At 35.2% G+C, this 15,384-nt stretch overlaps 1 protein-coding gene across 1 annotated transcript in view; it reads left to right on the top strand.

Moving 5' to 3' along the window:
• LOC117426137 (oxysterol-binding protein-related protein 6-like) overlaps window positions 1-15,384 on the top strand; it is a 60,489-nt gene that overhangs the window by 5,999 nt on the left and 39,106 nt on the right. The window contains exon 3 of the mRNA XM_059033649.1: window positions 9,559-9,844. The gene's annotated coding sequence lies outside the window, so the exon portion shown is untranslated. The remainder of the gene's footprint in view (window positions 1-9,558; window positions 9,845-15,384) is intronic.

Below are 15,384 nucleotides of genomic sequence, written 5' to 3'. Positions count from 1 at the left end.
TTACGGCTCTTATATGTAGGCTTATGTCCGTGTGTGTGTTAAACTCACATTTTTATTTGTGCTTATATAGATCATAGTGATTTTATTTTTTCTTGATAAGGACAGCTCTGATGTTGTGTTATATATGCCACTGATATACTTGTTAAGATTGTGTTCAATGAACAGTGTTTGTGCTGTTTTCTTATTCTCGGCTGGAGAGTAAAATCTCATGCCCCACCAGCTACTGCAGACACATAGTTGAAGAAAGTAAATAATGTTGCACTATACTGTTTTTTTTTATGGATTTTGCTGCAGGCATCACAACTGTGAGAATTTGAAAAGAAATTGGTTTAATGTTTTTTTAAATCTAATAAGCATCAAACCTTAAGATGCACTATTGTGCAGGTATGAGCGTTTGGATGTGATATAGTGTTGACTGGGGTTTTCTTGTTGAAATGTTTCTCTTCCATAGTCTTACGCAGCAGGCATCTGTTTAAATTCAGTAAATATGAATCCATTAGGAAAGCTGAAGAAATGTTAATTCCTCTATTGGAGTGCATATTCCAGCACATTTTGAGAGTCCTCTAAACATTCATGGTATTTTATTTTTTTTTTACATGCAATAACATTTGTCTAAATTATAGAAGAACTGACACTGGTAGCATATTTTTGAATTCTGTAGTGCTCAGTTAGAACAGGGTGTGCCAGCCAAGGCAGATATACATCAGAATGGAATTCAAGTAAACTAGGAAGAACAGTTTCAGAGTCCTTAAATAACCTTCTGGGTTACTCGGGTAACAGAAAGATGCAAATTGCATTTTGGTGTAAATTTTTTGATAAGTCTGACCCCTTGTGTTTGAGCACTGTGAAATGTGTCTGGAATTATCAAACAGTAGGACACTGCAGTACAATAATAAACCAAAGCCTGTCTGTATTTAGGCTTATTGAATGTTAAACGAAGAGGTTTTATGTTTTGTTTTTGTTTTTTTCTTAAGCAGGCATGTGTGCATATGTGAGGGGGGGTGGGGGGGGAGGATGTATTTTTAGATCTAATCCATCCTGAAGTACATTCATTGATATAGCAAAAATAGTGACCCTTTGGAAATTAAAAATACTTCAAGTATCTACATTTCTGTTTAGCTGTTATCCAGTTTATTTTATGACACCTAAGCATTATGCAGTATATTCCACTGGAAATAAATGTCATGTGTGGAATCGTCAATTTTACCTGCATAACAATTTGAGTATAACACCAGGTTGTCTGCAGTTTCTAACAGTATTACGAATTTCCCATTTTAGATCCTTTGTTATGAAGACAATGAGGTGGTTGGCAAGTGGACTGAAAAATGAAGCCTACGAGTTAGCCAGGAGGCTGAGTGTTCCTCACAGTGGAATGCAATCAATAAAACTGAGACATCCTAAAGATGTACGCGAGCAGATTATAGATGTGCTCACCTACTGCAGAAACAGAATGTCCCGCTTTCCAGACAGTGCTTCAATCCTTGCTGCAGAGTTAGTAAAGTGCAAACGGCTAGACCTCGCAGAGCTTCTCAGGCATCAGAAGCAGAATACCGGGCAAAGCAGTCATGAATATTTTAGGTGTTACATTTGAGTTCATGTGTTTCAGTTGAAGCTATTGTAACACACAGCAGTCACAGTGCCAGCTATAAGCAGCATTAGAGAAAAAGAAGCTAACTTTGTTAGACCTATTAAGTATTCATTCACTGCTTACAGCCATGTGGAGAACAACGGCAGAAACACAGCGTTGAAGTTGTTGATGTTTTATGATCATTTAGTGATATCAAAAGTGCATTTTAAAATTCTATTACAAAGTTTCCACTAAGTCAGTGTTTTAAATCAGTGTGTTCATTTTTGTACTTCAACAGCCCAAAAAATGTTTTTATTTCAAATTTAAGAGGTGTACAGTGATGTATATGATTTATTTTGTTACAAAAAACAGCAACAAGCAACCCACAACATTTCTATTGTTTTCAGAGTTTTTAACACTTTTTTGTGAGAGACAGTTATAGATTAGACCCAATGGAGCAGCACCACCACTGGACTTTTTTAATTACAGTGCACTCCGTGCATAAGAATTACTGATATAAGAATCAACCGCATATAGTGATCAAAACCACTGGGACAAAATCATTCCTATACTAACCATGCTAAAATGCTTTGCTTGTAAGAATCAAACAATCCGCTTATAAGATTGCGGTACTTTGCATCCCCGCTTAGTGAAAAACTGAGATTTGCATCGCAACTGAAAAAAGTAAGCCACACACGCTGAAATGCAGTGGTAGTCCTGACAGTAGAATACTGTACTGTAATGTCATTTTAATTCAAAGGCCATTACATGTAATACTGCACAGCAGTTAAACTAGGCACCCTCATGAGACGATCTCAAGTATACTGTAGTAAAATAGGATTCTGCGGACTTGAGTAAACATAATCGTGATCATATAACAAGTTGCTTACCCATGAGGACTTGTTTTGATTGTTTTTATGTATTGTCCTCAGTGATTGAGCACCATTGACATTTGTATACTGTATTTAAACTACTGATGCGTGGAGGCACGCTTTTGTTAATTGTAATCATATCGATCCACTTTTAAGAATCAACTGCTTATAAGAATCAAACCAATGGAAGTGATTCTTATAAACGGAGTGCACTGTATTTAAATATTCGATTTAGCTATTTAAATGGTGTTTTGCACAGTACAAAAATGCACACAAATATATTCACTGTTAGAAATGTTGCCCTTTGTATGTACTAACTCCAAGTATTTTGAGCTGTATCCCAATCAACATATAGCTATTTTGTCTAACAGGATTTCTGTCTTGCTCTCCATTTAACTTTAAACGCTATGTGGTTGCTAAAAGCATGGGCCTCTTTTTAATTGCTCCTCTTTATCATTGTGCTGAAGTAATTTCCTTTTTTTAGCACTAATAGTAAAATAAAATCTGAAACAAAAATACATTGGAAATGTGAAAAAACACCAAGTTATCAAAAGTGCCCAGCCATTTAAAGTGGAGAGATATCAAAAACACAAGCCAAGTTTCAAGAGTGCATTGGGGCAACCTTGCCAGCACAAAGCAAATAGGCACAACTGTAAAAGCAAGGTTGCCCCAATTGTTTCTACCAACTTGGCTTGTGTTTTTGATGCAAATTCAATCTGCTTTTATTGTGCCTGAAAAACACAAGCCAAGTTAAATGGCTGGGCACTTTTGATAACTTGACGTTTTTTTCCAATATTGAGGCAATGTATTGGATAGGGTGAATGTAAATAGTAACCCAGTCTGTTGAAAGGGTTAAGATGTGAATCTGTGTAGCGTAGCGGTTATGTAGTTGGAATGAAAGTATAATCAGCTACATTTTTTCACATAAAAAATGTGTTTGTTACACAGAAATAAAATAAAATACATTACTTCATTTTTTATACTTTTGCAACCCAAGATCTGCTTCCAATGCAGCTTGCAATGCACACGGCCTAGCTTTCACACCACAGAGTTTGTCCTTCCATTTTACAACATTTGCTAAATAGTATAACAGTAAAGTTACAGTTTTTAACAAGTAAGGAGAAGAACAAGATTTTGTAAATCGTGATTATGTATTATCTCGATTGTATTGAAAGCTTTCATCTGATTTTGCAAATTATCATTATAAACTTGATCCGTTCATTTAGTATATTGTAAAGTTTTCATGTTTAGTCTTGAATTCTCAAAATCTTTGTTTTATTTTGTCAGGGGCCAGAATTCACGGCACCAAAATAATAACCCTAAGTTTTAGTCTTGGCACTTTCACTGCATATTCTCTCTGGTCACAGCTCACACACTCGCTCAGTCACACCCACAGTTTCTCATTCAAGTTCAGCGCTGGACTGTCTCCAGTCCCCAGGCTCATGCACCCCCTTATAACCTCCCGTCGTTTCCCACCGCTGTCCGGCTCATCAACCAGTCACATCCATGCTCTGCAACCCCCGAAAACAGCAACACACATTCTCCCTTCCCATGCTAAGTAACGACGTGACCCGTCCCCCTTACAATACATGTAACATAAGAGACAAACTGAACAGTCCTGCAACAAAGCAAATGTTCGGGTCGTTACAATATATTTTTTTAAAATTTGAAAGTAGGAATATATGAAAGTATGACGATCTTTATGTATAAAAATCTTCACTAATATACAATTGAACAAGAACTATTGAGTATTTTCGTTTCATCCAGTATTAAATGGCAGTGTTTATATTTGATAGTGAAAGAAATAAATATCAAGATAGATAAAGAAAGAAAGCAATGTCTATGTATTGATTTATGTATTCATTGATTTAAATATTTATTAATGTGTTTTTGTGGTTAAGAATATGATAAAATATTACAATTAAAATAAAAATTCAATGAAACAGGAATGTGAAGTGTAAGGTATCACCAATCATGCATTCATAGCTGATCCTTTTTACTTTGGTCACAAGATGGCAGAGTTTACTTGTTTGGGTTTAGACAACAGTCTGACATGGATAATTATTCAACTTCTTGTGGCTAACCTCATAAATTATGTGTAGAATAATAAAAGCTACGTTTAAATGATAAGGACAATAAACAGTTTATTGAATTAACTGGCACCTGCTTACTTACAGGGACAGGGGAACAGCGGGAAAGACAGCGGACAGCTGATTAGGGTAGAGAGTGAAAAGGGTGGGGGGGAACCCCACCGGGTTGGCATATAAAAGGGGGGGGGTTCACGTGACGGTTGGTAGGAGTACTGAGTAATTCTGAGGTATAAGAGGGATGGTCTAATAGTGCCGGATTGCAGGACGTAGGGTGGTGGAGAGGAGAGTAGAGTTAGAAAGAAGGGCAGAACAGTGCATGGGGAGATAGCTTAGAGGTGGGTTTGTTATTTTTGACATGGTCTCAGCACATAGGGACCTTGTGTTATTATAACAGCAATAAAAAGTTCTCTGAGCGTTAATTGAGAAATACTGTAGTTGTCTGAGTCTCACCATTATTTAAAAATAATTATAGTCCTACCTCAACGCTACAGTATATTATTATTGAAAGAATATCATTACTAAATAATATTATGTATTAATATAAATAACTTATGTCTACTGTTTTTGTTGGCAGAAATGATCTATTTACTATAGTACATGTTGGTGTTTATAGACAGTTGCTTTTTTAACATTGTTTTCTGAATTCAAAACATGAAATATAAACCACCTGGATTTGATACATTAAGGGTTAAATGGGAAGTGATTCATACGTGGTATGGCCATAGAGGGCCCCTCCTATCTTACAGTTTGTACCTTACAACCAAAGCTCTCAATAGCCACTTTTTACAACAACTTCTCAGAGTAGATTGAAACATGCTGCATTAAGCATTTTCAGTGGTACGTTTGAGATTTATGGAACATTTTCCATCTACTGTCAGATGGGATCTTTAGCGTTGGGTTTCATGCAAAATCTGCTGGATTAACGGCTCAAGATCTTGAGTGCCATGGGTCGAAAATGCCTAATATCAGCCCCTTTTAGAATATACATGTGATGTGCTGATGCCAGTGTACGGCCATACGCCCAACTATAGGACCTCACTTCATATGTTGCCCTTAATGTACAAGTCGTCCGTACATTTGCCGTTATGACCTTCTAAATTAAATGTTTTACTTTATAATCACCCTGAATGTAATTCTGTTGCACTGAAGGGATTTACAACCCATGTGGCAAATAAACCAAGTAGATCCGTTACAGTTGTGCAAAGCTGGCTGCTAATGATTTTTAAATATGCTACAGTATTAGAAAGTGAAGAAAGGTACTTGAAACGTTAATAGAGTTGTCAAAGGAATGAACCATTCAATCGTTGTATGATTAAAGTAAAAAATTAGGCTTTGCTAATTTGCTGAATTGTTAACACTGTACTCAGTCTGTTTAGACATTTATAAACAGAGTTTATAAAGGGATTGGTATAACGTTGATTGATTTGCAGTATATCCACACATGCTGTGGCTTATATAGACTATGTACAGTAGAGTGCCTAATTTTTGTACTGACGCAAAATAAGCCATCAGGAACACAATAATGCAATAAGAAATTGGGAAGCCTATCTGTGTTAAAGATGTGTGTGTGGCCTCAGCTAATTTATCATAATGCAACCATAATGTTAACACTCATAACAACAGCGCCCCCTATGTACCATTCACTTGCACTGTCCCAGTACCAAAATTTCTGCCCTCTATGATGACTAGATAAGCCACATCTGTGGATTTATCCCAAGTGACTTAATGCCAGTCAGGTATAATAGGTTGCAAATTAGATGTAAATGTAACACCACGTTCAATCATTGCAGCTGCCAGGAAGGTTTTGCATCTTTTATATGTCTGTTGGTGTGGGGACAGATCAACTTTGAATATTTTTTTACTTGCTTGTTAAATATTCATACCTGTCTCAAGTTTGCCATTTTTATCTTTGCAAAGATAACCTGCAGGACAGTATTACAAGATGTTATTGTAGATTATCGTCCTGCTTCTTGTGAGACAAACCTCAGATGGACTATCCAGTTTAAAAGCGTTGTTTTATAAACCCCAATCCATCCTTTCTCTCTAAGACTGACCAACATCATGTAATGAAATTTAAACTTGAAATGAATTTGTGAAATACATTATCCATGTCTCAAAAACTGTAATAACTTCAATAATGTCAACATTGCAAGTAAATACCGGTGTATTATTTAACAAACACATCATCAGGACTTTATTATACAGTATACACACTGGAAATGCATTTGTGTGAACTATAGAGCTTGTTTCATGCAGCTATATTTTGTATGTTGTAAATTCAAGTTTGAATTGTATGTCAAAAGGATCTTAAGATGAATCTAAGGGTATAGTCAATAAAAATAAAATGAACATATTGTTTTATTTTAACAATAAATTAAAGGAGCATGATAGATGTTTATTGGTTTAATTACTTAAGAATACTTTTTTTTTTTTTTTTTTAAATGTACCTGGTACTTAAAGTACCTTTTTGATTCTATACACATTTTTTTTTTCTTGTCATCACCTATATTATTCCCCAAGCCTGTTCAGCACAGAGGAAAAAAAAATACCACCAATCTTCAGTTAGTGTTGAACTCTCTGCAGTAGTTGACAGGAGTAATAAAAAGATGTCTGTGCTCTTTATTATTATTATTATTATTATTATTATTATTATTATTGTTGTTGTTATTTATTTATTTATTAGCAGACGCCCTTATCCAGGGCGACTTACAGTCGTAAACAAAAATACATTTCAAGAATCACAGTACAAGCAATAATACAATTAAGAGCAAGATAAATACAATTACTTTGGTTCTAGCAAGTACAAGTATGACAAAATACGATTCAATAATGGAGCAGATAACAGTGTCAGTGATAGTTATATCAGGATACGATTAAATACAAAATACTACAGATTAAATAACACTTGACAGATAACAGTACTCAAGTACAGGATTAAATGCAGTAAAATAGGGGGCAGATAAGAGCAAGTAAAGTGCATTTAAGGAAGAGGCTGACTAATGCATATTATATATATTTGAATAACATTGTATTTCATGGAAATTCAAACAGATGTGTAGACATTTTTTTGGAATGCTACCACATATTGAGAGATCATTTTTGCAAGGTTTTTAAAATATTTCTTGTTTTCCCAAACAAGTAAAGAAAACATATGAGAAATGTATAATATAAAGAGATCTTCATCCATTATTAGCCTGCCGTGTTGCTCCACATTCCAGATACCATGCTTAATAATAATGTACTCTGAATGAATTTAGAATTTTAGCATGCCCAGTACTATGGCTTGGAATATTATTGGAAAACAGCATTTCACAATAATTCTTAGTTAATTACTTGGAAGATATACTTAACATAATTATGATAACACAAAACTATAAACCCATCACACCAAAAATAAGATTCTATGTTGTGGGGGTAGAAATACATTTAACAATGGTTACTCATAGAAATAGATTACAGTTGTTAAATAAAGGGAAGCAGTGAATGGTTTTAATTTAAACCATTGTGTTTATTTAAGGAAGTTAATTGCAATGTATCAGTTTAAAAACAAAGTGTTACAAATGTTGTTCAAATATGATAGTCTTTTGTCATCACTATGGTTCACCTAATTGTTTTAGCTATACCTTTCTGAAAAAGAGCAGTATTCTGGATGTGTTTTACTATATATGGATGCAGTATATAAGCAATTATAAATAAATGTAGTCATGTTCAACCATATGGTGAGAAGAACAGTTAAGCCCTAATGTAAGAGTCAATTAACAAATGTCCATTTGTCTAAATGTATTCTCTTTTTTGGAACAAAAATATTAGTGAATGTTGAAATGAATATTCGCTGAGATCATCATGATCAGAACAGCTTTCTGACTTAGAAACCATATACTAAATATGTTTCTTAACTAAGGGCAATATTTACAACACAGGGTCTTGAAATGGTTGTTTAAAAATGTTGTGAGTGACATCTACGAATAGCTGCTACAAGGAAAGACGGAAGACACAGACATGTTTGTCAGATGGAGAATTGTATTTGAATTAGAGCTGTATCCTTGTCCGTTTTACCATTCACTTAACCTCCTTGTGCTCCATCTTTCGGGCGAGACGTAATCGTAAGTGACTCTGCAGCTGATGCATAGTTCACACACCCTAGTCTCTGTAAGTCGCCTTGGATAAAGGCGTCTGCTAAATAAACAATTATTATTATTATTATTATTATTATTATTATTATTATTATTATTATTATTATTAATTCTGGACATGCATTACAATTTGTTTTCAAAAACCTTGCCTGAATATATAAATAGGATAGCCTGATTGGATGTGGCATCAAGTCTTCAGAGTGTTTAGAATGTACAGGAGGGATGTGTGATCACTACTCAATGGAATTTGTTGGGGGTCTGTTCTCCAGAACTTTTGAAACATCTCTAATTTGGATACCGAAACACCTACCAACTGAATACTATCAGCCCTGTCCATCCTATCATGACTGAAACCAATTTGCAACATTAAGACACACCTTTATACTTTATATTGTAGGATTTATTGAACAGATAACATGAGTGAGTTCATCAGTGTTTTAATTAAAGTATGTAAACGTTTATCTGAGTTCTAAGAAACAAACAAAATGTAGCTACTGATTGTGTTTGTATTGCATCAGGTTAATATGTTATTTCTAAACAAAACAAAATACTTTCTGGTAAATGTGCACAAAATAACAAACACCAAAACAAAACAAACAGCTGTATGAAAAGTGCAAGGGACATCCTCATAATATTTAAACAGTAAGAAATCCCTACCTTTTCCTTCTAATAAATATTTTATCTTTTGTATCTATTTTGCCCTACCATACGAAAAACTCCAGGAGCCAATTTCATTGCAATTCTAGAACAGGGAGGGGTTTATTTGCATGAGCGAAAATATTCTGTTGTGTTTTGCGCTCAGACAAGTGCAGGGAATCGAATTTCTCGTGCTCCCTCACAGCCCAGCCCAGTGCTCCACTCCGGTTATTAGTAAATTCCGAGCTTTCTCTCTGCAGGGAGGACAGCAGCTGAGCTACGGGCAAACTGCAAACAAGAAACGGGTGAACCCTCACAGGACTTCCCGGAATTCACCTTCCGCTTGCTTCAGCTAAACAACATATTCAACAGAACAAAGCGAGACTGGTTTTGCCGCGAGTAGAATCAGAACGCACAGACCGTTTTTAACGTGACACCACAACTGCATCAGCATCATCACATACTACGGCATTGGAAGCAGCAGCAAGCATCAATTCCTGCAGCGAAAGACATGCTCTCAAGACAGTAAATCCCTGGTAATACCTGGTAAGTCAATTTGTTTTTCATGTGCTTTACTGGGGATTGCTATAGCATTCATTGGCAACTGTTCACTTGTTCACTTTTTTGCTTGATCACTGAATGTATTATTATTATTATTAATTATTATTATTATTAATAATAATAATAATAATAATAATAATAATAATATAGGTAGGACCTGTCGGGGTAGGTTATATAGCAGGTGGTGGTCATATGAGGTCATATCTCCTATGGGGGGGATGGGAGACAATACTGAACCAATGCCCTCTCCCCCATGGACAGTGCATCAAGGACCAGTGACATCGGTATTTGCAATTATGCAGTCCGTTATTTATTATTTTAAAATTACATTAAACCATAGCAACTCTTTAAAAATCGAATACAATACTGCATTCTTCTTCTTCTTTCACAATAAGGTAAGAGCTTAGATAAGTTGTGAATGAAATGTAGCTTTATGAGGGAAGTCATGATGATTTTTTATTTTTTTTTTATCTGGCTGTTTCTGTATAATACAATACATAGTGTACATTAAAACTCCAGTACAAATGAGTTTGTTAAAAAGTAACTGCATATGGGATATCTTATTATAGTGAAATCTCAATGGTACTGAGTTTGCAGTGCAATACAGCCATGGTTGACTACAGAAATCTGGTGTAACATGGATTATTGCTCTTCCTATTCGAAGGTCAAACAGCAAATTGGCATCCACTGACTTAAAGTGAACAAGACAGTAAATGAGTAAGGAATAGTGATGGAAATTTTATGATGTCAGGTTAATGTATTTTATTAGTGTATAATATTTAGGGTAGATATGGTTGTATATATTGCAGTCAAGGGAATTGTGTCAAATAGATGGCACAGAGTGGTGCAGAAGAGGGATGTCCTTCTATACTGCTGTGTAATTGTGGTCACAATTTGTACTGGCCTGCTGAGCAAAATGGCTAACAGATTGAAAAAATGAGAAGCTGACAAAAATAAACTTCAACTAATTCCGTTCATTTTCCCCTTTATAATTGTTTAAGCCAAACACTCCATTTATAGTCACCGGGCTGCTGTTATTCTCGGACTAAATTGCAGCGATATTCCTGCTGCAGGCCCTTACTATACTTTCAAGTTTATGCCATTCGAAGTATTATAAAGTTGTCCTTTTACATACATGTAGTGCATTTTTGAAACTGCAATACGAATGGGATACATTTGGTATCTGGGTTGTGCATTGGATCAGGCAGTAAGATGTAATGACCAGCATATCACAAGGATCTTACCAGCATACTATTTATATATATATATATATATATATATATATATATATATATATATATATATATATATAAAACCAGTCCTGCAATCAGCAATAGATGTGTATTTTAGGCTATGTGGGACTGAGAGAGTTTTATGATGTATCTGTTTTTTAACTAGCATGAGGCCTGCGTGTATAACACTCTATCTTTTATATAGCCTAAAACCACCATGACAACCAATAGTTTTTTAATCAAAATGTGTTGTTGAGTTATTATCAGCTACGGTCATGCTTGTAAATTTAGAATAGTAAATTATCCGTGTAGCTTTTTTGTTGCTTGTGACTGGGAATGTGTTTTTTTTTTTTTTTTTTTTTTGCAGGGCAACCATTTCCGCCAAGAATTGCCTTTATTAGTCCCAGTCCCAGCCCTTGTACTGTGCTTTAGCTACAGTGTGTTTATTAGAAAGCTCAAGATCTTCCTCATTACTAAACAAAAAAGAGACAACAAACAGACAAGAACTATTAAGCACATGCTTTAACCCTTTAAGGTACAAGGGACATGTGTCCCAAAAAAAAAAAAAAAAAATGAAGCTAACTTTCTTATTTTTGCAAGAAGATGCACAAAACAGGGTTTCAAATTTACTGACAGGTTGGATCTGCTCATCCAAATTGTCAGTTTCCTCGTGATACTTGAGTCACTCTCAAATGTATTTTAAGAAGAAACTGTTTGAACAACCGCTCAATTCCTTGTGTACCTTAAGGGGTTAATTGCATTACAGTGCTATTTAGTTCAGGTTTTGATGTAATGTAATGTACCGTATTGGATGAATCATGCAATTAAGTGGGTACCTGCAGAAAGAAAGGAAGCCCATTACACTTGAGCTGAAAGGCCATTGCAAACCCAGTTTGTTTCCCTATCTGTTAATCTAGTAATTAAATTATTGTATGAATATTTGAGTCATGTTCATTTCTTATTTTGCACCGTACTATAATTGATGTACAAGAGTAATGGGTTTAAGATGTTCACATTTTGAAATTATGTCCAAAGAATATTCTAATGATGTCCAATGAGCAATTTACATTGTCAGTGTTATGAGGATCCACGAGTCATGATGCACTGAATTTCCTCCCATATATGTGCACATTTGGTTGTGACATCAAAGAAAACATAATAAACAGTTTTCAACAAACCAACAGAATACATCTAAATGCGTTTTCACTTCTCTTAGTATAAGCATCACCATAATATGCATTCATTCTACACAACTTATATAAAAACATGTATATGCAGCAAACCTTAAGTCATAGTGATTCTTCAAAAGCTGAGCTTTTGGTCAGTACTGATAATGCAGACATAATAAACCATACAGTAGTTCACTGTTAGTGAAGCTTTCTCCTGCTTTGTGACCCATTTATAAAACTGCACTGTTTCATTATGGTCATTGACAGTGTAAGGAGTCCTACGATACATCATGCAAGGAGATGAAACCAGAGTGTTCTGCTGATGTAGCAGAGGGTGTTGTGAAGGAGGTCTGCAGAGCCAAGCAGCCTGGTATACGCTTAACCTTGAGAACAACCCACACCAACGTCTTTCAGCCCTGCCCTGCTTCTGTGCTGAATGTGGACAGCTAATACTGGGGTGGGGATTCGCTCTTCACATGTTCACGAGCAAAACTTGTGTTTTACAATTTCATACTGCAACTAGCTGTATTATATAGAAGATTCTGCAAGCATATTTGTTTCAGTAGTTATATGCTCATCCATGAACCACTTTCTGTATGACGTGCCATCACCCACCAGAAGCTCAGGCTCCTCGCTGCTTAATTACCAGTATGTGTTTATCCTATATGCAAGACAGAAGTAGTTATGCTTTACTTCAAAGGTGACCCTAAATCCTGGAGATTGTTACTTTTAATTGTGCTGGTGATCTTAAACAGCATGAGTAAAAGACAACATAAAAAATAAATTAAACATTAATAGCTCATTATTTCAATAAAAAAGTAAAATAAAGGTTGTAAAAATGGGATTAAGGTTTGAAAAAGACAGCTGCTGTTAAGGGTTATAATGAAAAGTGCTTTCACCGCTATGCAGTGATTATTATTGTCATGACCACCAAGCACACTGACTGATGTTTAATGAGCTTTCAGGTTTCTAGTCCCACTCTCTTGTTTATCAGTAACATTGACTTTTAATACTAACAGGGGATTCTCCACATAGATTGATCATCCTTATTAACAATAAATTGATTATCTTTCATGGGATAGATACAGATAGAATTGCTCATGTTTAATTCAGCAGAAACAAACAGTGCTTTGAAGCTTTGGATACTTTACCTGTAAAGTGATCTCCATGCTGGAGATTGGTTGTTACATTTAATTATGCAAAGGAAGGATAATCAGTATGAATGAAATAACTGACCTCTGGGTATTTGGTGTAAACCCATATTAATAGAAAGGTAACCATCTGGCAGAGTTGGGTTCTTTTGTACAATAAGATTGATTATGAATATGTTTTGCATTTAACATTTTGCAACTGGTGTGAGGATAAATCTACACAGGCTTGTATTTAAGCCTGGATTACATAGCTGCAAAGCTCAGAAGGGCATTCAGTTTGATGCCAGAATTCAACAAGAAGATAGGCTAGGTTTCCTGATATGAATCTAAATTGGTTGCAGCTTCACATAGCAAACATTCAAATCAGATTTCATGACAAAAATAGACAACGCTGTTGTTGTCAGTATCTTTTGACTGCTTAGTGATCCACTGTATATGTTCTCAAGGGTAGCTATTCTGAGCACGCACCATAATCCCTGCCCCCATGCAGGGTATTTTAGTGCATGTATTAAAATAAAAGCTTTGGACCACCATTCGAGATGAGGTTAGATTACAGTAACTAGTAGTTGCAGTACAAAAATATATATTTTATTTACTGTACAGCAAGTTGTCTGTTTTCAGCAAGTTGTGTCTTACAGTTATTTTCTCAACTTTAATTCTATTTTTTTAAATGAAAAAAGCACAGGGTTACTGTGGAATAACTGAAATGTTAATGGAGGTATTTACTGTGTGAGCTTCAATTTGTTTTCATTTGTTTAACTTTACAGTACCATGTGGGCTATAGTATGTTTATATGTAATGTACAGTATATAGTGTCTACCCTTGTACAAGTTTATGTTAGCATACCATTGTAAATATACATAGTTAACCATGGTAAAGCATGAAAAATAGTAAGGCTGTAGATTCAAATTTAAATGTTTAAAAGACTTTGTGTAAACATACTAACATTTAAACTATCAGACAATTCAAAATGTGCATTAAAACAGTAACACAAACTCCTAAAAACACTAGAAAGAGTGAAAACAGCTTGCTCTATTTACACTTGCACGTTAAAATCACTGCCGTTAAACAGATGCACTGAGCCTAGTGTAGCATTAGAATGATTGAATATTCACCAACTGTAACTCGAATGATTATTCTTCGAGCAGAAATTCATTAATCTTGAACACCAAAAAGCTTTCACAGTGATCCGTGCAAGAGAATCCATTTTGCTGAATTAAAACTGTCACCTGCCTTTTCAGGTCATGGTAGTAAAAATAAAGGTTAGCATTTTATGCAGAGACATCTGTTTTTAGAAATCTTGAAAACAACTACCTTCATTGAGTTTGAGTGAGCCCAGTCAGATCAGTGTTAGATTCTGCAGTGCAGCACTGTATTTTTCCTTTTATGGTAACAAGACTGCATTTCTTTCCATAACTTTAAAAAGGGAGTAGTTACTACCAACCTGGTTTATTTCTACCGTAATTCAGCAGAACTCATTGTTACCAAGCAACTGTTATGCAAAGAGAGGTTTAGTGTGTTGCACGGGTATCCTGTCAATAGCTGAAGACCCATGGGGGGGAAAAAAATGCTAAATTGCTTTGATGGAGAAAGAAAATTACCTAGAGTAATGAGCATCTATTGAATACAAATAATGCAGATAGATGAGAAAGACAGGTGTAAATGAGAATTACAATACACAAAAACATGATACACAGTAGGCGACTTTTGACCTTTGTATAAGACCGTTTGCAGACACAAGCACTGCCAGTCCGAATTTAATATTAAAATGAGATGATCTACTGGGTTTATGGAGCAGTTAGAAAAATGACTTTCTCTGTTGTATTAATTAATAATGATAATGATAATGTATGCTGGATTGTTGTCATATAATGTATGGATTAGAAAGAAGCTACTGCATCCCTGAAAGGAAGGCAACTTGATAAAAAATGGTGTCCATTGCTCACTGCTTTTAATATGTTTTTGTGCAACAG

The sequence above is a fragment of the Acipenser ruthenus genome, chromosome 11 (assembly GCF_902713425.1).
Source record: "Acipenser ruthenus chromosome 11, fAciRut3.2 maternal haplotype, whole genome shotgun sequence".
Taxonomy (NCBI): domain Eukaryota; kingdom Metazoa; phylum Chordata; class Actinopteri; order Acipenseriformes; family Acipenseridae; genus Acipenser; species Acipenser ruthenus.
Note: the sequence above shows the minus strand (reverse complement) of the source record. Positions and strands in the feature narration are given on the sequence as shown.